This window comes from Calliphora vicina, chromosome 2 (assembly GCF_958450345.1).
Source record: "Calliphora vicina chromosome 2, idCalVici1.1, whole genome shotgun sequence".
In the NCBI taxonomy this organism is placed as follows: Eukaryota; Metazoa; Arthropoda; class Insecta; order Diptera; family Calliphoridae; genus Calliphora; species Calliphora vicina.
Window position 1 is genome coordinate 112,232,534 of NC_088781.1, and position 22,117 is coordinate 112,254,650.

The window sequence follows — 22,117 nt, forward strand, 5'->3', positions numbered from 1 at the left end:
TGTTATTATAATAATAACTTACTTGGTTATTTTTGTACCTTCCTAAAACATATAGTAGGGAAATGACCACCTCTCTTTTTTACATGCTTTCTTTATCTCTAGACTCTTTGTTAACCATTTATATTATAGAAGGTTTTATTTTTCGGTCTTCATTTATATCGTTTGTCATTGTTGGTAAAAAAAATAAGCTACCGTTTTGCCAATTAAAGGCAGTAATGTAAAAGTGGAAATAACGCAACAATTTTTGGTCAAGGAAAAATTATGGAGAACTTAAATAGTATTAGTAAAATTTTTTAAAGAAAATTTATGTTACTGGTAAATTGTCTACATAATATTTATGTGATCCAAAGATTTCGCAGATCTTTCTGTACATATTTTAAGATATCATTAAATATTATGTAGAAAATTTAAGATATAGGAGAATTGTTTGCAAAAAATTAACTTAACAGGCCAATCTTGAACGGACTATAGGACCTTTATGAGTGACGCCATCTAATCTAATGATGGAATAAAGACGTAAATTGGTTCATGAATAGTCACTGATGAACTTAGACTCTTCCAGAATGTGTCATATTCCAAGAAACAGCCGCGAGAAAAAGGTGGGAATTAAATCAGAAACCTTCAACCATAAATATCTACAAGGATAACCTTCAATCAATCAAGGCCCAACAGAGACAGCACTTGTAGTTTTTTTTTTGTTTTCCATCAAAGTTGAGAAATATTGAAAAAATAAATATTTGGTAAATAACGATTTACCTGGACAAACACAAAGCAAACAGTAAATTTGAATGCCAATTTTTTCTTATTTTCTACCAATTAAATTTAAATGAATGACGATCCGTTACCTAGTTTTCGAGATACTGGGAAGGGTTATATCTTCTGAACCAAAAATATGAAATCGTTTCCTGTGAGATCGGTTTATTCAATATTTTTTAGGGGCACATGAATTTTTTGATTTTTGCAACCTCACTTGTTTTACAGGCTCCATTGTGCGTTTATGAATGTGCAACATTACGTAACTCAAATTTGATAGATCAAGGGGCGTTAAAAAATACGGAGCTCAGATGGCTTGTAGAATATTCAGAATGCTCTGGCTGTTTCTGCCGAGAGAAATCACCAAGATCTCTTGGCTTTGGGTAGGACTTCGATTAGACTATTTACTGGAACAATTACTGGAAACTGTATGATTGGACAATTAAAGAAAAGAAAATTTATTTGCAATAAAGCTTAATAAATTACCTTTAATTTCATGTATAAAATGTTAACATACGTTGTTTCATTTAAAAGTTATGCTCGCTTTAATCCGTACGGATTTTAAGTGACCATTTCTTTAGTACAAAATCTGCTTAGATGATGAAGGTTTGGAATCGGTAAAATACCTTCTATGTGACTAGCCCATCTATAGGATCGTAGACTAAGATATCATAGTACTGGTCATTTTCATGATTTAATTCCTCACTGACGAATCTGATCAAATTTGTCAGAAGACAGAGACAATGTGGTCCGAGTATCGTAAGATGTTTTAGAGACAATCGAAGTATTTTCTATACACGCAGAGAAAACTATAGTTGTGCATGTTTACTGTAACCATTTCAATATTGTTACAAGTTTTTTAACAATATTATAGTCAGAGTAACAATTTACATGATTTTGGTAACCATAATATGGTTAATTTACAATTCACATGATTGTATCAACCATATATATGGTTACAGTAAACAAGTATATGTATGTGACAAACATTTATATGATGAAGGACTTACCATATTATGCTGCTCTCGGCTTATGGATATCATAATCTGAGAACAACATATTATTGTAAAATTATTCATCATAAATATGGTTGTCACAAACATATATATGTTTACTGTAACCATATGGTTGATACAATCATAATTTAACCATATTATGGTTACCACAATCATGTAAATAGTTACAGTGTCTATAATAATGTTAAAAAACTTGTAACAATATTGAAATATTTACAGTAAACATGCGCAACTATATTTTTTAGAAAATTAATGATATGATACGATTTATGAAGAAAAAAATTCTGTAGAAAATGTATCTATAAGTTTGATTTTCTATAGAAAAGCTCTTGATAACTTTTATTTTCAATAGAAAATTACAATCAGTTACATTTTTTCTAAACAATTATGGATAACTTTGACTTTCTATAAAATAGTTATCTATAGCTTTAATTTTAGAAAAGTTATCAATTACATTGATTTGCTATAGAAAAATATCGATAACTATGGTTTTCTATGTAGAAGTAATCTTTGATTTTCTATGGAAAACCTATCGATAACATTGATTTTCTATGTAAGAGTTATAAATAAATTTTCCATAGAAAATTTATCGATAACTTAAATTTCTATAAAAAAGGTATCGATAACTTTGGTTTTGTATAAAAAATTTATAGATAATAACGATTTCTATACAAAAATTATCGATAACTTAGATTTTATGTAGAAAAGTTATTGATATCCTTGGTTTTCTATAGAAAAGTTATCGATAATTTTGATTTTCTATAGAAGAGTTTGGTTTTCTATAGAAAAGTTATGAATAATTTCGATTTTCTATAAAAAAAATTTGGATAACTCTGGTTTTCATTAAAAAATTTTCGATAACTCTGGTTTTCTATAGAGAAGTTTGGTTATTGATGTGTTGAAAATTAAAATTCATTTTCCTCGCTATATCTTTTATGTTGAGTCTAAATGTTTTATAAAGAACCAACTCCTTAATAACTCTGTTAACAAGTGTAAATAAACGTGTGTTTTTTTATTTTGAAGAACCCTTTGAGTCATGTTCATAACACTGCCACTACTAACACCCATACTTTAGCCACCGAAATCTCTCGTGTATTACCTTCACTACTGTAAACAACTCCCCATGGTAATTGTTATAGTTCTTTTATTTCAAACTTTTTTGGTTTTTTTGCTTAGTAATTTATATAATTTTTTGACATTTTTGTCATTTGTTCGGTTGGTTGTTTACTCCACCACTCATACTCTACTCGTGGTCTATTATAATTAATCGTTTTATTATTCTAAATATACTTATTATTACATTAAGTTTCTATTGTTGTCGGTTGTCGTGTTTTTTGTTGTTGTCATTTTGTTGCTGCTTTTATACCCTGTTTTTTATTGCTGTTGTTGTTATTTGTAAAATGTTTAGTTGGCAACTTGTTTATTGCCAGCCAGTTGTTATAATTTTTCTACGCTTGTCACTTTTTTGTCGGCAACTCTTAATTATGTATGATTTTCATTTAAATATGACAGTTCTTGGTTTATATTTTGTGTGTGTCTCTGATTATTCATGCATGTTTTATTAACTACTGGTTGGAAATTCAAAAAAAAAAAAAATAAGGTAAATTAAATGAAAAATAAGTGTGGGGTTTAGTTTTTTGAAATTAATCAAATGTGAGGAGTCATGTTGCTATAAATATGTGAGAAATAAAATATATTGAGGAGTCAAATATGAAAAGGTTTAATGCATTATTCAAATTCATTCTCATGACAAGTTTCAGTATGTTGTACATCAATCTTATATCCAAAGAAATTTTGTAAATGAACTTTCTCAAGTTTTGATAGATGTGTATCTTCTCTAAAAACAACTTACCTTTCTGTATTAAACCAACGAATATATAAGCTGATAATGCTTTTGAAGTATAAGAAACTTTTTAAGAAATATTTTTTCTAAAATTCTCCATTGATTCCTTAAGTCTACTTAGGAGAACCATAAATCTGTTTACAGAAAATCTCACAAAAATGTTTTTATAAAATTCATATGTTATTTTACTTTCCTAATATACTCATTACACTTAGTTTACAGATTTCAAACATGTATTTCTGAAGTGATTCTTGGTGATAAAATACTTAAAGTTCCAGAAATCCACTATTATGTCCATAATAGTTTAGGGAATTGCAGAATCGGCAGGGGAGTTTCTCTTTAATTATCTCTGTAACAAATTATTATTTTTTTAAGAAAAATACTTCTTAGAAATTTAAACAGACCTGCAAATATTATTTCATATGTATAATTAAAACATAAACATTTCATGGTTCAAGTGGTCTTAAACAGTAAATGAAGCATAATATTTTTCTCATAAATCATAAAACATATAAATTTAAAACTTGAAATACTCATAAATTTTAAATATGGAAAACACTTTGTAGAGATGCACATTGTAAAGTATTTTATGAGTTAGGAAAAATAGATATATTTGTCAAAAAACCACTTGTAAAAATAATATAAAGAAGTTTTACTGAAGAGCCATGTTACAGGTTCAGAATTTCTGAGGTTAGATTTAGACTTTTATTTATTTTTTGCCTCGAAATTTATGTTTGAGAATCGTGTTTTTTTAACAGTTTTTAGCTGTATAAAATATTTAAAGAAGTTTGTGCATTTATTATAATATTTCAACGTCAAACAAAATGTATTCGAAACCCATATTTAATTATAAGAAAATGGATTTGCACTATATTTTGACCATGAATCTTCAGTTGTAGTTTGTTTGCACATGTAGACCTATTCATGATATGAAAGACTTACCGTCATATCATGGACAATTCAAGATAAACTAATTACTTTAGCAATGTCAGATATCTGGAAATACATACACTTATCCGATATTTCAGTCTAAACGAGAACCTTACTCCATTCCAATCAATACTAAATCCTCATATTTGAACCGTCCTTACTACAAAATAATCCTGTAGTAGGGGAGATACTATCCATTGTTCTGTATGGACACATGATCCAAAGTTCGTTGTGAAGTAAAATAAATGTTGACGGATAATTTATACAAACTCTTATTTCTAACATGATTATCTCGTTGGAAGGTGATACACATCAGTTTCTATGTGCGCTAGTGCTATAATATGTGTGAAGAACAGGACCAAATTGGCAAACCCAGGTTGTACAAACTGAACCACGATGCTCATACAGTGAGCATCAAAAGTGAGTAAACACCCGCGAATTTTTTGATTTTTTTAAGATCATGAAAATCATTACAGTCCGACTTAAATTTTTTTTTTTCACAACCAAATCTATTATTCAACTCCATCTCCAACAAACCTAAACATTAAAATTTTAATCGATGAATAAATTTTAGGATTTTCATTATCTTAAAAAAAATCAAATAATTTTTGGTGTATACTCACTTCTGAGGCTCACTGTATAAGGGTTTGGATAAGTGCATTAACACGCCTGACATCAACCTTCTCTGCTCCTACTGCACTTATCCGTAATCGTTTGTATGAATAGACCTAATGATTGCATTGTCTCTAAATGCCAAACTCACATTAAGCAAATGAAGCCCAACTACTATGGCAACATGCTCTGGTCTAATTTAAACTATGCATCCTAATCCCATAGAAATAAATGCACATTTCGCATCGTCCCTGAATGTCAAACATACAGCTACAAAAGAAATCTGAATAACGCTGCTGTCGGAAGTTCAATGGCAGCGCCTTCAACGTACAACCAATATACCTAAAGGCGAGAGGATCTTCCGCGAAACCGTCAAACTGTTAGTTTTATTTCTGATCGATCACAGATCCTACTGCTCTATTGAAATATCCATAATTGTTTATATGAATTTACAATCTTTAGGATTGCATACTGACTCGGGTGCAGCAAATTTATTAGAAGTCTCTTCTCTATACAATGTGCTCCAAGACAAGAAGATGTGCATTGAAACAGTCAAACTGTTCACTTCATATTTGCTTGTAAATTATCCTTAGTGCTGTGATACTTCCTAAATAACGCAAGACTCTTGCAAATAATTGTGACATAGGATAACCTAGCCAATAAACGAGGACAATTGGAAGAAATGGTTAGATCATTTAAACAACTGCAACTTGTATTTGTTATATATGAGAGTTAGTAAGTTGTAGTTAGTGAAGACCGAACTTTTTCACACCAACCCGAAAATGGTAGATAATAGTGTTGTGATTAAAGGCTTACAGCATGCCCAGATCTGTTTAGATCAATGCCGAACTTACATACATCAACTAATAAAGGATAATACCTCAGATCTAGGAAATATATTAACAGCCCCTTCAACGATCCAAAAAAAATGTTCCAGAAAACGGTCATTAGAGGTCGTTTCATACCAGCTAAATGAAGCACGAGTCCTACAGATAAATGCAAACAAATCCTTAGTTCCAATCCAGTTAACTACGTGATCATTCAGCAGATAAACGAGATCAAATAGAAGAAAGGGTTGCAATTAATTTTTGTTTGAAACCGAACTGTGTAACTCCAACATAGATATATGACAGGGTTACGATTAAGGGTAATTTTTGACCACCCTGAGAGAGACAAATTGAAATAAAACTTCAGAACTTCTTAAAAACTTCAGAACTTCCAAGGCTCGGACACACCACAGCTTTTCTCGCCGACTGAATCAACTTAGCCAAACCGCGATTTGTAAACCTGAAAAAGAGGCTGCTGAGTGACAATCTTACATTTCAAAATCGCTCATGTCGATCACACTCGAGGATCTTCTCCTCCCGCAGTCGACGTAAAAGAAAGCAGTACCCTAACATATTGGGTTCTTTTAGATGCAGATGGGATACGATGAACGGCACTTCACCTGTGTGTGTGTGTCCTCCAGAAGGAGTCCTTTTAACACTAATGTTTAACTAAAATCTTTCTAAACTTACTGCAGCTCCACAAATAGTGAGCATATTATTATTATGGTGATAATCCACGTAGTCTACAACAATCGTCAGCGAAGACATTTTTGGATGGAGGAAGTAAAATTCATATTGGTAGAAAGGTTCTTCGGGTTATGGAATATAATATCATGCTGACACATCTGGGATGAAATACGAAGATTCATATAAAGTAAATAGGAGAATATACAGAGCTATAATCAGGATACATTGGATTACAGTTCATTCATTTCAGATACATATGTAGTTATCATCAACATATGTGATCGTCCTGAAGCTTTAAGAGTCCAGGTTCACCAAAAATTTATTTATGTCCAAATACTTTGATATTAGTAGAAAGGTTCATGGAATTTGATGTCATGCTGACACTTCTGTGATTCCTTTAGAGGATTCATATAAACTAAACGATTATATAGTTACACATATCAAGAAATACCTTTACATGCATGAGGAGAATATACAGAGGTATATGCAGGAAACATTGGATCACAGTTCGTTCATGGCAGATACGTAATCATCCACATATGCGATCGTACAGGTTCACAAGATATCAATTTACATCTAAATTCTAAAGTCGAGAGAGGAAATACTATTCCTTGAGGAGTTCTTTGGAGAACATTGAGCCTGCAAATATTAATGTAAGAGACAGGACTCTACGAAGACAATAATCGATCGGTCTAAATGGTAATATTTATAATTTTCTATTTCGTAAAAATACCAAATACTGAAAGGACTTTTATGAAATTTCAAGTAATAATACTTAAAAGTACTTGAATAATAACATAAATTAAGATTTTCGAATCTTTTATAACATATGTAAGCATATTCCAGTTTCAATTACCCACACACTTTAAAATTTTAATGAAAAAACTTATGTTTTCAAACTAATTTATTTAAGAGTAAAGAAAATAAATATTAGTCTTTTTGTGTTCTTTCTTTCGCTCTATGGTGTCATTTGGGAGACCCACAAATAACACAATAATCATTTGGTATAAGAATCTAAAAATTCGTTTGTTTCATTATAAATATGTTTCCAACAATTCTGTTACCAAATTGACATGTTTATTATCACAACACAGTGAGACAGACACAAGGATGGCTAAATGTAAAAACGAATTGACGGGACGGACAGACAGCCAGACAAAACAACATAACACCATACAAAATAAATAAAATATGTATCTGAGATAGATAACAATGAATGGTGGTGGTATATAGGATCTATTAAGTCTGCTGCTGCTGTTTTGCCTTGCCATACATGATGTTTTTGTTCGAATGACACTTGAAAACAATTTGTTGCCAAGTAATTTATAAGTTAGTTGTGTTGTTTGTATGTTTCATCTGAATGACCCTTGACAGTCTGTGTTAAGTGTGTAAGTTGTAGATATTGTATCATATCCGTATCTTAGCGTTACATACGTACGTATCACATGTTAGTTGTTATGTTTTTATTAATTCTTTATATGTGCGTGTGATGTTGGTTTTTGGGGAAATATGTATTTACAATTTGTGTTTAGATTTCGGGATAAGTTGCTTTATTATTTTAGTTAAAACTAACAAAAATATATACATACACATTTAGTCTACCGGAAATGGTGAATTTATTTGAGATTTCAAAATAATTGAAGTGATAAGATTAGGTTTTAAGAGGAAATAGGGGGAACAGGTAGACTTTGAGTAGTAAAAATACAGCAGGCAAAGAGTTAAGTTGATACTATTTGATGGACGATTATTAGAATTTTAACAGGGTATTAAATGGAGTTTTATACTACACATAACTATTCGAATAATTGGAATCTTTACCACATATTCAAAATATTTATTACTAAAATATATTAGTTAATATTTGTATTACAAGATTTCATCTTTTTATTACTCCTCACTGAGCCTATTCATATATCAATCAATTCAGACCCAAACATACAACGAATCTCAAATCTCTATGTGCGGCCATATCATAGAACTCAACAACAAATGATCAATTTACTTCAAAAAATATCCTTCATAAATATTTCAAATTTTACAGTTTAATGTAAAATTAAATTTATTTGTCTCAAATGTAACACATACTTGTGAAAAAGGCAACTAAAATAATAGTTATACAAATTAAACTACAAAAACACCGACCAAATAATGCCACACACAAAGTTCATTTACTCTGGATAAATATTGTTTTTGAACTTATGCGGACCTATAGAATCCTGTTTAATGAAATCGCTAATCTTTGGCTATAACAAAGTTTAACAAGTACCTTAAAATGTTTACATTTACTTACAATATCCTGCAACAATATACATATAGATATAAAAGGAAACAAATCTTAAATACTTCATAGAGTGTGATTTATGAACAACATCAAAGAAATCAAAACTACCGCCTACTCAAACATATATTTACAAACAGAAATCTGAAATATATTGTTTGGAGTGTGGTATGCAACTTAAGCTGACAAAATGACAAGATAAGCTTGTGTTTTTCAACTTTATATTTATAAACTAAGCATATGGTCGATAATGTATTTATTAATGGTAGGTATGTGAGTGAAATTATTATTTTATGCAGGGACATGAGCCAATGGAAATTGTAAAGAAATCATGCCAAATTCCATTTACTGATCTTCACAAACTTTAGTAGTTCCAACAATACTTGTTTGAATTTTATGAGAAATGAAAGAGATTCTTGTGTGTTAGACTTATATAAATATTGCATCAATTACCAATCCAAACAATATTTGGAACATTACACGGTGATACGATGGAAAAAACTTGGAAAACGAACCAGCGTGGGTTACAAGTTGTGTCTAAAAATTTCAAAAACACCCTCAAATTCAGAACTTATTCTAAAAAACAGTTGTCTGTGAAATTCGTCAACTTATCCACCTGTTACTCAGTTATTTTTTGTCTAATATTCATTATCGATACCTACTTGCATTAAGAATTCCAAAATATTATACCGATGACGATGACCTAAACCTCTTCCTTAAACCACTCCAACCAACTACTTCAATGAGATCTGGACAATGCTAGGTGATGGTGTAATTTGAATTTAATGGATCCGAATTTAAACAAATGTCATTCTACAAACGAAGTCCAGTATTCTGTAGATACTCGATTAGTATCAAGTATCAACTTGATAAAATTTACGCTTTTCTTGATGTTAGCGTATTAGTTGATAATTAAATTAATTGTTTGCGTCACTTGTAACGCCAATTTTAGAATATGCTTCTGTTGTCTAGGATTATCATACGAAATCCAAATAAAGCTAATTGTATCCGACCAAAAATAATTTATTTTATTTTGTCTCCGGAAACTCCCATGGAATCCTAACATTAATATACAATAATATGAAGGCGATTCTTGGAGTTAGAAAGAAAAATCATAAACCATGGATTAACGAAGAGTCTTGAGCTGGAATCGCAAATTAACAATATCGTAACTCGAATCTTTGCCTGCCGATTTGTCTGATGGAGTCATCATAAATCTTCCCAAAAAGGTGATTTGACCAATAGAAAGAATTGGAGAGGCATAATCTTGTTATGCATGGTAAATAAGGTAATTGCACATATTTAAACAAAAGACTATCGACAACCATTTTCTCATCACTCAGAAATGAGCAAGCCGGCTTTCGCTCCGGAAAATCTTGTGTTGACCAAATAAATAGTCTAAGGATAATCGTTGAATAATCAGTGGAATGGAGATCACCATTACCTCGTGCTCATAGATTTTGAGAAGGCCTTTGACACACTCAAATCAGCTAATTAATTCCCTGTACAAGAATGCCACCTGCCGTGTGTTACATGAGAAACAGATGAGCAACAAGATCGTAGTGAAAACTGGTGTTAGACAAGGCTGTTTTATCACCTCTTCGTTTTAATTGTGTCCTCGATGTTGTGATGCAGAAGGCAACAAGCCATCAGAAGGGAGGTATTATGTTGGGCTTACAAGGACGATTAGAGGACTTGGATGATGCCGATGACATATGTCTACTTAGCCTCTCATTCTCAGAGATACAGTCCCAAATTACCACCATCAGTGAGATCGCAAAACTGGTTGGATGAATTGTAATACATTGTAAAGTCCTTCTGCTACCTGGGAAGCACAATTGATACAAATGGTGGCTCAGCAGCAGATATATCCAGTCGCATTTGCCCAGTTAACTCCGGTTTGGAAATCAACTAATATTTCAAAACGAACCAAAATCAAATTATTTAACTCCAGCATAAAATCTACTCTCTTGTACGGATGTGAGACCAAGAACATGGCACCACGTGATACACAATGTCTTCAAGTTTTTCTTAACAAACGCCTCTGCAAGATCTTACGGATTTTCTGGCCTGTAACAATATCCAACATGCAACTTTGGGTGGAGGCAAACCAGCAGCCTTTTCGAACGAAAATAATAAAGCGGAAATAGAGTTGGATGCTATGCTCCCTCGAGGAGTGAAAGGAACATAAAACCACAATGCTCATATCTCACATCACCGGATGAGAAATTACTACGTTGGCAGGAATTTTTAGCTCTGCTCCCTTGAAACTGATTTTAATATCAATTGCTAAGAGCAATTGGCATTCTCCTCAACTCACTCCGCTGAGAGATATATCAACATGTCCCCCAACATACCACGAAATACAGTCGATACTGTTGAAATTAAAAGATTAAGACGCTGGTCCCGACGCTGTGCAAGCTGAACTGCTAAAATATGTGGCTACACTAAGAATAAGTTTTTGAAATGCTAACGGCCTAAGCCAACATAATAATGAAGTACCACAATTTCTCCAGGTTCAGGAAATTGATGTACTACTCGTCACTGAAACACACTTTACCCTAAAGAACTGATTCAGAATTAACGGAAGCACACTTTACCCTAAAGAACTGATTCAGAATTAACGGATACTACGCTTATCATACAAAACATCCAAGTGAGAAAAAATTTTAGGCATTTCCTAATGATAGATTTTAAAGAGGACCACATGCAGGTTACATCTATAAATATACCTGATGGTAGAGTTACAATATTTTCAATATTTTGCCCTCCTAGGTATAATGTTAATCGGGAGTAGTTTGTCGAATATTTTAAAACTCTAGGTCCAAGATTCATAGCAGCTGGTTATTATATTCTGGGCTCTCCTTATTATTCCTAGAGGGAGGCAACTTTTAGAAGCAATATAGTGGTCTAGTGGTCAACCTACTTATTGGAATACAGACCTAAGTAAAATTCTCTATTTAATTATTTCGCTGTAATCAAAAATGTAAAAAGAGAATTTTTTAACGTTATTAGAAGTTCCAAGCAAATTTGAAAACTATTGCTCTTCTTTCCCTAAAAAGAAGACGAACTGGTTTAAGTATAATTAATATGAAATACAATTCACTGTCGATGTTAAAGTGTCAACGCCCCCAGTCACTTTGGGAAATTACAGACATTCAAAATGCCCTAGAAACATTGGGTCTCTCAAAAAATCCTTTTTAAACTTTATTCGGGAGTCGGAAACACATTTGATTTCGATTTCCTCATTGTAGACACCAACAATAACTCTTTTATGCATAGACGCCCCATGGTGAATAGAAAAGTCACTTTCACTTTCAGAATTAGGATCATAGTCAGTGTATGGATCTTGGAATATATAAATACTACGACTTTTCGAGATATATTAGTGCCGTCATACTTTAATTCAGCTAAAAAAAATGTGTATCCAAATTCTACAGATCTGTCTTTCATAGAATTTTAAAGCAATTTCTCACGATTAAGTTCCAATCACTTTGAATTAAATTGTGGAATAAATATCATAAGTTATGCCTTTTAAAGTGTGTCAGAAAATTCACTCATGATGTTAATCACCAGTCATTTGTGAATTGTGCTCTTGAAGTGCACCAAATTAGAGTTATTTAAAATTAATCATTTCTGAAAAAACCTAAAATATATTGCCCCTATTTTAAAAACAAATCGCTTTACAAATCCCCACTTAAACAACTTCGTCACAACTACGACTCTGTTCAAGTATTTACAAAATTTCTCGTAAAAAACCTCATGCAATAATAAAAAGCAATAAAAAATCCTGCTGATAAAAGTATGCTCAGCATTTTGATGAGTAAATACTAACATAAAATATACAACAAACCAAACCAAAAAAAAAAAAAATTAACAACAGTAATAACAACAATGCTTGTAATAAAAACTAAATTATATCCTTGAAGGGTATAAAGAATTTTTGCCGCTTTATGTTGCATGAACACACACTTATTCACAAACAATGCAGTGAAATGCAACGCCTGCTTTTTAACGTGTTTTGTTCATTCCAGGTTCTTTTTTTATGCAGACAGGTTTTAAAACCATGATTATGATGCATTTACTTAAACATTTTATGTATGACAAGCACACAAACATACTTAATTTTATATCACATTTAACAGCAACATGAACAAAAACAACAAAAAAGACCAGCAACTGCAGCGCACTAAAGACCATTCAAAGGAACGGCTGCAATGTTGATGTTAAAGATATAACAACAACAACAAAAACCCACGCATTATTTAATTTAGTCTATACAAACATAAGATCGTAAAATGCATACAAAAAAGGAGAAAAAGAAACCAAACAATTTAATTCAGCATAACATTAGCACATCAAATTATCGTCATCATGCGAGTATTATATGAATGTTTTATTTGTCCGTCTGTCTGCGTGTCATTCTATATGTCTGTATGTCGTCTTTATGTATGATGATCATTGAATTTACCGAATAAGTTAAATACTAAAAATAACACAAGTAAGACAAGTATATATATCAGAGGGTTAGTCAAAACCGACTATGGAATAAAGCTAATTGGTAATTATAGGAGAGCTTTGAAAAGCTTTCCATAAAATACCGTTCCCTAAATAATTGCAGAGTAATATTTAGACTGTATATGACAATAACAATGAGTGATTGAGGATAATGGTGATCGTGTCGTAGCGTTTGAATATTTAGGATATCAATCAACCTCTTGGGAGAAGGACTATTTAACTTCGTAATATTTCCTGTCTCAATCTGGCAAAGAGAGGTTCCTTATAAAATCATGCATATCTGGCAAAGATTTTTATGTAACAATTTTCGTCTAAACCCCTCGATGATTCCCATAGATCGTTGTTAATAGTGAAACACCAAAATCTTTTGAGAGCAGGTCTTTTAAAATTGGCAATACTCCTTATAGCAATCTGACAAAGAATCCGCATATAATACTCGCCATCATATCGACGATTGTCTTCAGAGAATATTTGTCGCATTCAATTCTAGCCCCTCTAGCCCTATTCGCTATTATACCGACAGGTCGCAACAATTATCGTGTGCCAATATCAGTCATGTTTAATTCCAGCCCATGCCTTAAATTTATTTGTGAATTTCAGGATATTTTCAACAGTATCTATGACAGACTCTTCATTCATAATGTTCTAAGACTTCAACTTGTTAGGAAAAAGAATTTAAGCTTAGAAAGAAATAAAGGAATTCCTAAAAATATAGGAACCATCATTCGCGCCATGGATGTACAATTGTTTCTCGATTCTGTAATACTATTGGAGTTACTGTTGGAGTTACATAGATGAAAACGAAGAGAGAAAATAAAAAACTTACAACAAAATCATTCCGCGCTGACAAGAAAACAAATAATTTTCGCGGCATCACCCATCTTCAGTGAATTTTTTGACCTATCGGCTTACTACAGCTTATTATGACATTCACCTTGACCTAGGGTTGGTTATACGGAAGGAACTATGAACAGCGTCATGTGGTATCACAAATGTAAGTTTGACATTTCGTTTGTAATTTACACATTTTCATAAGCGACAAATTTGTAGATAGCGGCGTCGATTTCAACATATAGACAGACATTTCGTCTGTATGTTGAAATCAACTTTCCCATGCCACCAAATAACTTACAAAGATGATCGATAATCCAATAAATCTGCTATAAATAGTAAAAATTAGGCAACCTCGATATGTTCACCAATTTTTTCATCTTTGTAAACTCCACCGATTTCGGTTTTTTCAAAAACACACTTTTTTGGTTCAACCGGAAATCGGTTTTTTAAATTTGCCGGTTTTTTGGACACTCTAGATCGGTCTTCAGTTAAATACTTATCTCAGAAAACATTAATCTGCTCATATCGCATCCAGTAACTACTCAAGACCAATTTTATACTTTCATATACTATACACAGAGAAAAAAGATTCGTTAAAACAACCGAATTTGTTGCCAATCGAATGATTTTATCTTAGTGACCGAATTTTACAGTTGTGGCTACAAAATTTTAACAAAAGTTTGTTTTGTATAATAAATAAAAAATTGTGCGATATTATACTAATTCAACATATTTTTACAAATCATTATTTTAACAAATCTAATAAAACTCAAATATGTATGTATATTTCGTATTCAAATATAGTTTTTATTTCATTCAAATGTCTTAAAATATTTTTCAACACAAAATTATAAAGCTACAAGCATTGTTTTTATTCCGTGCAAACATCTCAAAATATACAGTTAATATGACATGCTAATGTCAGATGCTATTTCAAATGCCTCCCAAATTTGCAACTGTCCATGTTGTTGGATTACACTTCAGGAAACTATACAAGTATTAACAACAATTTTTATTTTATTTTGCCAAAAGTAAATACAAGCATTTGGGGTATTCAAACGGTCTGCTATTAAGTTAAACAAATTGTTGTTGAGCTTCAAACAAAAAATTTTTATTTAATAATAAAACAATAAAAATAGCTCTAAAAGTCTTACTAGTTTAAAACTTTTTGTTTGAAAAACAACAAAAATGTGTTTAAACTATCAGACATTATGACAATATGAATCCCCCAATTGTTTTTGATCACCTTCACTGTGTTTGGGGACATATTTCATTTTAAAAATTGGGGTTCTATATCATATGAAATAAGACCCCAATAATCGTGTTTTATTTCATTTCTGTTTGGGGCATTATTTCATTTCGTTGGGGTCTTATTTCATTTTCAAAATTGGGGTTTTATTGCATATGAAATAAGTCCCCAAATTTTGGGGAGTTATTTCATTTTGTTTTTGGGGTGTTATTTCGTGGGGGGTTATTTCATGACGCCATCTAAACTATTTGGGCCACATTTTGCTAAGAACATGGATGAGAAATGGAATTTTTTTTAATCTAACTCAGAGAGTTCTTGACCGATCTGGTGTAACCTTGGTGCAAATTTCATCCCGATCGGCTGACATCGATTTTAAAAGCTTGTTCACTTGACATGAAATCCCCCATATGTATAGTTGAAGCGAATATCAGCTGAGATAAACTAAACTTTGTCTTGGATTATAGTCAATAAAGGATTGTCTCCATATATTTTTGTATAAAATTTTCGTTCTGTATAACTTGTTGACCTTCTGTGTTAGTCAATATAAAATACTGTGATCGCTTTTTCTGTGATAAAAGAATGGATACTACAGTTGAAGTCTACAATCGGATCGAGTTGGTTTTAAGTGATTTCGTAAACAAGGTCCAGATTTTTGCAATAAAAATTCTGTAGTTGTTCTTAAAGACTTATATAGTATCGATGTTCCAATATACATATATATATTCCCTCATGGAAAGGGAATTGACAATAGACTAATCATGTTAGTGGTTCTCTAAATATGAAATGGACCTGACACTTTAAAAAATCTGTGGCCTAGGAGCATATAAATTGACAGCTTTTTAGAACTCATATAACTAACCAAAGTCAACTTAATATACATACAAATTCCCTACATGCCTGCAAACATAACATTTAACTAACTATACTCTTCATCGAATGTATGGAACTTGACATTAAAGTAAAGGAAATTAAGTGTGAATGTCTGTCTGACAGGAGGTCGTATATTTTACTCTTGATAATTTTCTGTTCTTTTTAAACTGTTGTGTGTCGTGAGTTTATTTTTCGTTTTTGTTTAGAGTAATTGCAGACAGTCAGAAGCTTTAACTTTTAAAAAAAAAAATAAAACAACCAAAGAACCAACCAACCAGTTTTAAATGATGGCGGCTTATTTGTTGTTGTTTGTAAGGATTTTTATTTATTGCTACATAAATTTTGTATTAAATCATTAGGATTTACTTTAGCGTTTAGTGGTTGTTTTAATTCATTCGCCTGTGTATTTTTCTACCTCCTTCTTACTCCCGGACTGTCTTACACCGCCTCATCATACCATCATACAAACCAGCCAAGTGCATTCAAGCATTGTATTTTTTTTCGTATTTCAGCATTATTATACTTTTTTTTGAAATTTTAAATACATACTTGTACGTTTTATTTGTCTTTAAGGCATTCAGGTTGAGTACATTTATTTTCTTTCGTCTTAAGATTTATTTACAGAACGTGAGTGATAATTAATGAGTGTTTAATGTTAAACAGAATGAAAATAAAAAGGCTTCTACCCAGTGTATGTCTGTCTTGTGTGCGAGTGAGTGAGCGTGTTTGTATGTTTTCTTAAGGATATGTTAATTTGACGCAATATTCCACTGTACCTGAAAGGTTGTTACAACTTTATTCTTTCTTTAAGCACAATAATATGAGGATAAATTGATGACTGGGGGCTGTTCGAAATTTTATGGTGAAATTTTGTTTTAATTTTAAGAAAATATATTTCAATATCTCTTATAGTTTCTCAAGAATTTTGGGCTTAAATTTTGGTAACAAAAAATTTCAGTTACTTAGAGAAAGTAGAGCCTAATAGACACCATACCAGACCCTTAAATATTTAGTGCTCTATAGAGAAAATTGTGTTGGACACACAAAATTTTCTATAGAGAAAATTGTGTTGGACACACAAAATTTTCTATAGAGAAAATTGTGTTGGACACACAAAATTTTCTATAGAGAAAATTGTGTTGGACACAAAATTTTCTGAAGAGAAAATTGTGTTGGACACAAAATTTTCTGTAGAGAAAATTGTGTTGGACACAAAATTTTCTATAGAGAAAATTGAGTTGGACACAAAATTTTCTATAGAGAAAATTGTGTTATAAACACAACATTTTCTATAGAGAAAATTGTGTTATAAACACAACATTTCAATAGACAATTGAGCAAAACTTCAGCTCATTTTATAGAAATAAATGTAAGTGTAAAAGCCAATATAAACAAAGATCAAAGAAAAAAACATTTTAAAACAAATTTGTTTAAAATTTCAACGTCCCCAAACAGTCACCACACAGCGTGCACAGTGGAACCTATAGCTAAATAAATGTTAGGAATAACGAACATTAATAGAGGAAGAGTTGGATTTTCAGAGTATTTCCTTTGGAGCTATGAGTTTTAAGCACAGACGGCTCTACAGTGGGCCAATTTTAGTCGCCTCGGATGTAAATATTTTCACATTTCATATGGTTAACCTTTTCCTAAATCTAATACGTCAAGAGAATATATTCTAAAAGCCCAACATGTCCCCTAATTGATGTTCTAGGATTCAACGATGTTGATGTTAAGATGTGTTTATTTCTCTTTATGCTATATACCCCACTGTACATGCTACAATAATATAAATGTGCAACTATAACTATGCCTCAATGGTTTGTCACTCATTCCATCATTCTGTCTGTCTTGCTGACGCTATCTATCTGATTTCTTAATATGGCAAAGTGAGAGTGTATCGTCATTGTCGTCTGTCTCTGTAAATAATGCACCCCATAATAATAATAAAAATGAAGATAATTCAGGAAAATACTTTGCAACAACTAAAAATGTCATCATGGTAATATTTTGAGACCAAAACCATAAAAATTACTAAATGGCAATACGATGTGAAAATTTATGGAGCAATTTCATACAAAATAAATGGCATCATGAATGTGGCATGGTTTGTCGTTGTTATTTTCTGTATGTATTTCGTTTTTTGGCGAGACACAAATGTAAAGTAAAATACTAGATGTACATAAACGTAATAGTACTATGACTTCAGTCATAGTCTTGGAGTCATACTAAAATTTCACAATTTCATAGCTCACAGTTCATTGCAAAAATAACACACAAACAAATGTATCTAAAGTCCCCCACAAACAACAAAAAAAGGAGCAACTAAGTAGTTGTGCCCACCAGCCACAAAAGCAAAATAATGCTAAAATATAAAATTTTCTAATATTCTTGGTTTGTCGGTTGAAAATGTGTTTTTGGGAAGGTTATACATAAATTTCTTATTTTAGTTAAAAATTATGGCCTGAAAGTAGCAGCAACAAAAAAGCTTTAGTCTTATACTCTGCATACAAAAACAATATTTTCTAGGCTTTTCTTTCTTCTTTGACACTACCTAGTACATTTGTGCTCGCAACCATATATTTTTGGGCACTTTATCAACCTTACCAAAACTATAACATAAATCTAATTTTATTCAGACAGAAAGAAATATCTATGTGTTTGTGTGAGTGCATCTGTGTTGGCAAATAATTTCATTTAGTGGCATTTAGTAAAGCCTTCTAAGTAGAATGTAAGCACCATTTGCTGAAATCAACAGTATTTCAGTTAGAAGGAAAAAAAATATAGATATTTTCTATCATAAAGTCATAATTTATTTAGTTTTATGTGAACTTTTTGGCCAAGAGTTTAAGGGTAGCTAAAGAACAATTTTATCTACATAGTTGTATTTAATGAAATATGGTTTTTGAAAAAGGTTTAAGAACATTTTTGTGGTAAATATAGGAATGTAAATTAGTTATATTCAAATATTTTTTGTTTAGTAAGGTTATGTTTGTTATGTAGTACAAATATTTGTATTCTTTTGAATTTTTAAAATTGCTTTTAACAAAGAAGTTGACTTTGCGATTACTGAAGATGTAGTTTATGTATTCTGCTGAAATCACTATAGAATATACAAACACAAATGTGGAATTGAAAATAGAATAATTGACATAAAGCATTTAGATGATCCAAATATAAACGTTCCTATAAGGCGCATAGGGCCTCAACAAACACTTTCCAATGTGATTTATCATGAGCAAATAATTTAATTTCTCCCAAACTTTTGTTCATGGCAGCAACTTCGATGTAAATTTGTCGCCTCAATGTGTGTGCTGGTCTTCCAATTCTACATTTATCCTGTGGATTCCAGTCAATGGCGTTTCCGGTGATGTAGTTAGCTGGTCTACGTAGAATGTGGCCGATCCAGTTCCACTTGCGTTTCCTCATTTCCGTTGCAAGTGGCAGTTGACATTAGAGATATAATTTGGCAAGAATATATGTATGCTTCTTCGCAGGCATTGGTTCACAAACACTTGCAGCTTATCTCGAGGTGCAGCATTCCATATTTTACAGCCATAGAGAAGGAATGACTTCACGTGGGTGTTGAATATTTTAAGCTTAACTCGGCGAGAAAGAATTCAAGGAACTCCAGACGGATTTCAGCATACCAAAGGATTGTCTGGCTTTTGGGACGCGATTTTCAATGTACTCCGTAGAGCCACCAGTCTTTGTTATTATGCTGCCCAAGGAGCTGAAGGAGTCAACATTGTCCAGTTGAAGGTTTTTAATGAAGAATTGTTCATGCCTTGTTTCAATAACACGTAATGTGTTTGTTTTGCTAACATTTATGCACAGTACAGCTTCTTCCGTAATATTTGTTAGTTTCTGCAGCTTGGCTGTCATATCGTTGAAGCTGTGTGTCATAATACAAATATCGTCTGCATAATCTAGGTCGCTTAAGCTTCCATTCAGAAGCCATCTTATACCATTGCCATTCTGGATTGTCCTAGCCATGATGGAATCAAGAACACTGTTGAAGAGACGTGCCGATAAGACACAACCTTGGCGCACTCCAATACCTACTGAAATTTGTTTGCCTAATTTCCTTTCATGCAGTATACGGCAAGTTGCATTATCATACCAGCTCTTAATAAGAGAAATGCTCTTAATATAGTGTGTCAAATGTTTTCTCAAAATCGACAAAACAAAGATATAGTGGCGATCGCCATTCATCAGATTGATCTGTTATGACCCTCTGACTATTGATATGCTCATTAAAGCCAGCCTGTTAATTTCTAAGTGTCGGTGTTAAGTGAGCTATCATCTTATTAATCATGCTGAGAAGTGTTATTTCTCGCCAATTGTTTCGATTCTAGAGGTCGCTTTTTTTCGGGAATTTTTAAAATAACTCTTTCTTTAAGTTCACTGGGTAGTGACTCATTTTCCTAAAAGTCTGCGATAAGGGGAAAGATGATTTGTGCGCTAATCTGTGGATATGCTATCTAATCCAGGCAATTTCCTATTCTTAAGAAAACTTATTGCATTAACAAGCATGTTGTTTCGATGTTGAAGTTTTTGTTGTTTGATATACAATTGCATATTAATCGCGCATTGACACACGAGGTCCAAGCATATCAGAGTAAAACTCTTCCCATAAAACCAATTGATCGTCCACAGAGGTAATCAGATCGCTATTGTTATTCTTGACCGGTTTTATTGCTGCAGTATAGCTATGGGACTGTCTCTTAACTGCTCCATATAAGTTCATAGACTTGTGGGTTTGTGCCTTCAATGAAATTTCGTTAGTCCAGTTGCTCTTGTCTCGTCTCGCATTCTTTTTGACCAAAGAATTGACGATAATTTTGTTTTTGTCTAATAACATTCACGTAGTTTGACAACGGCAGTGCTTTGTAAATACTATAATATCCCGAAAATCTTAACCGATGTTTGACTAATACCAGATTTTTAGAATCCCAACTAAAAAAATATTATCTGAACTAAAATGCCAGACCTAATTGAAGATGTTTAGCAAGCAGAATAGAAGACTAGTACTTTATTGATCTACAGCGTCTCTTCCCTTTCTCATACTTTATTTATATGTCAACGTCCTCCCTATCTATTCGCTTCCAGATGAGAGCAATATTTGTCATTCTTACACGGAGAAAACAGATTCGTTGTGGTAACCGAATTTGTTGCCAATCCTACTATTTTTGATAAAGATGATTTACTCACCTCCCCTTCTCTTGAAATATTTAACTTTTTTTTTAAATATTTAACTGTTTTTATTTGATAGTTCCTGCAATAAAATATGAATATGGCTTTGTGAATTGTTACCAATATCTCCAAACCACCCTGTTTCATTCGTGCTTTAATTTAATAACCGGAAAGCTCGATTATTAACGCCGTTCTCCGATAGTCATAGTTAGGCATCATGGTCCTTGGCAAATGGTTTGTCACTTCATTGTCCCAGCTTATCTAAACAAATTTGTATAAATTTCGGCGAGTAGAATGCAAATCATTTGGTCTATCATCATCTAACCTATCATCGACCTCCATTCAGCTATAGCATCGGCAACAAATTACCGAAACAGTTTCCTCGAAAGGAACCCACATCAGAGTCTCCTTTGAATGTGTCGCTATCTCAGTCAGACTCATCCCTGATATGTATGTCAACAGAGAATATAAAGGCAACTTTGCATTACTAAATATATAAATATC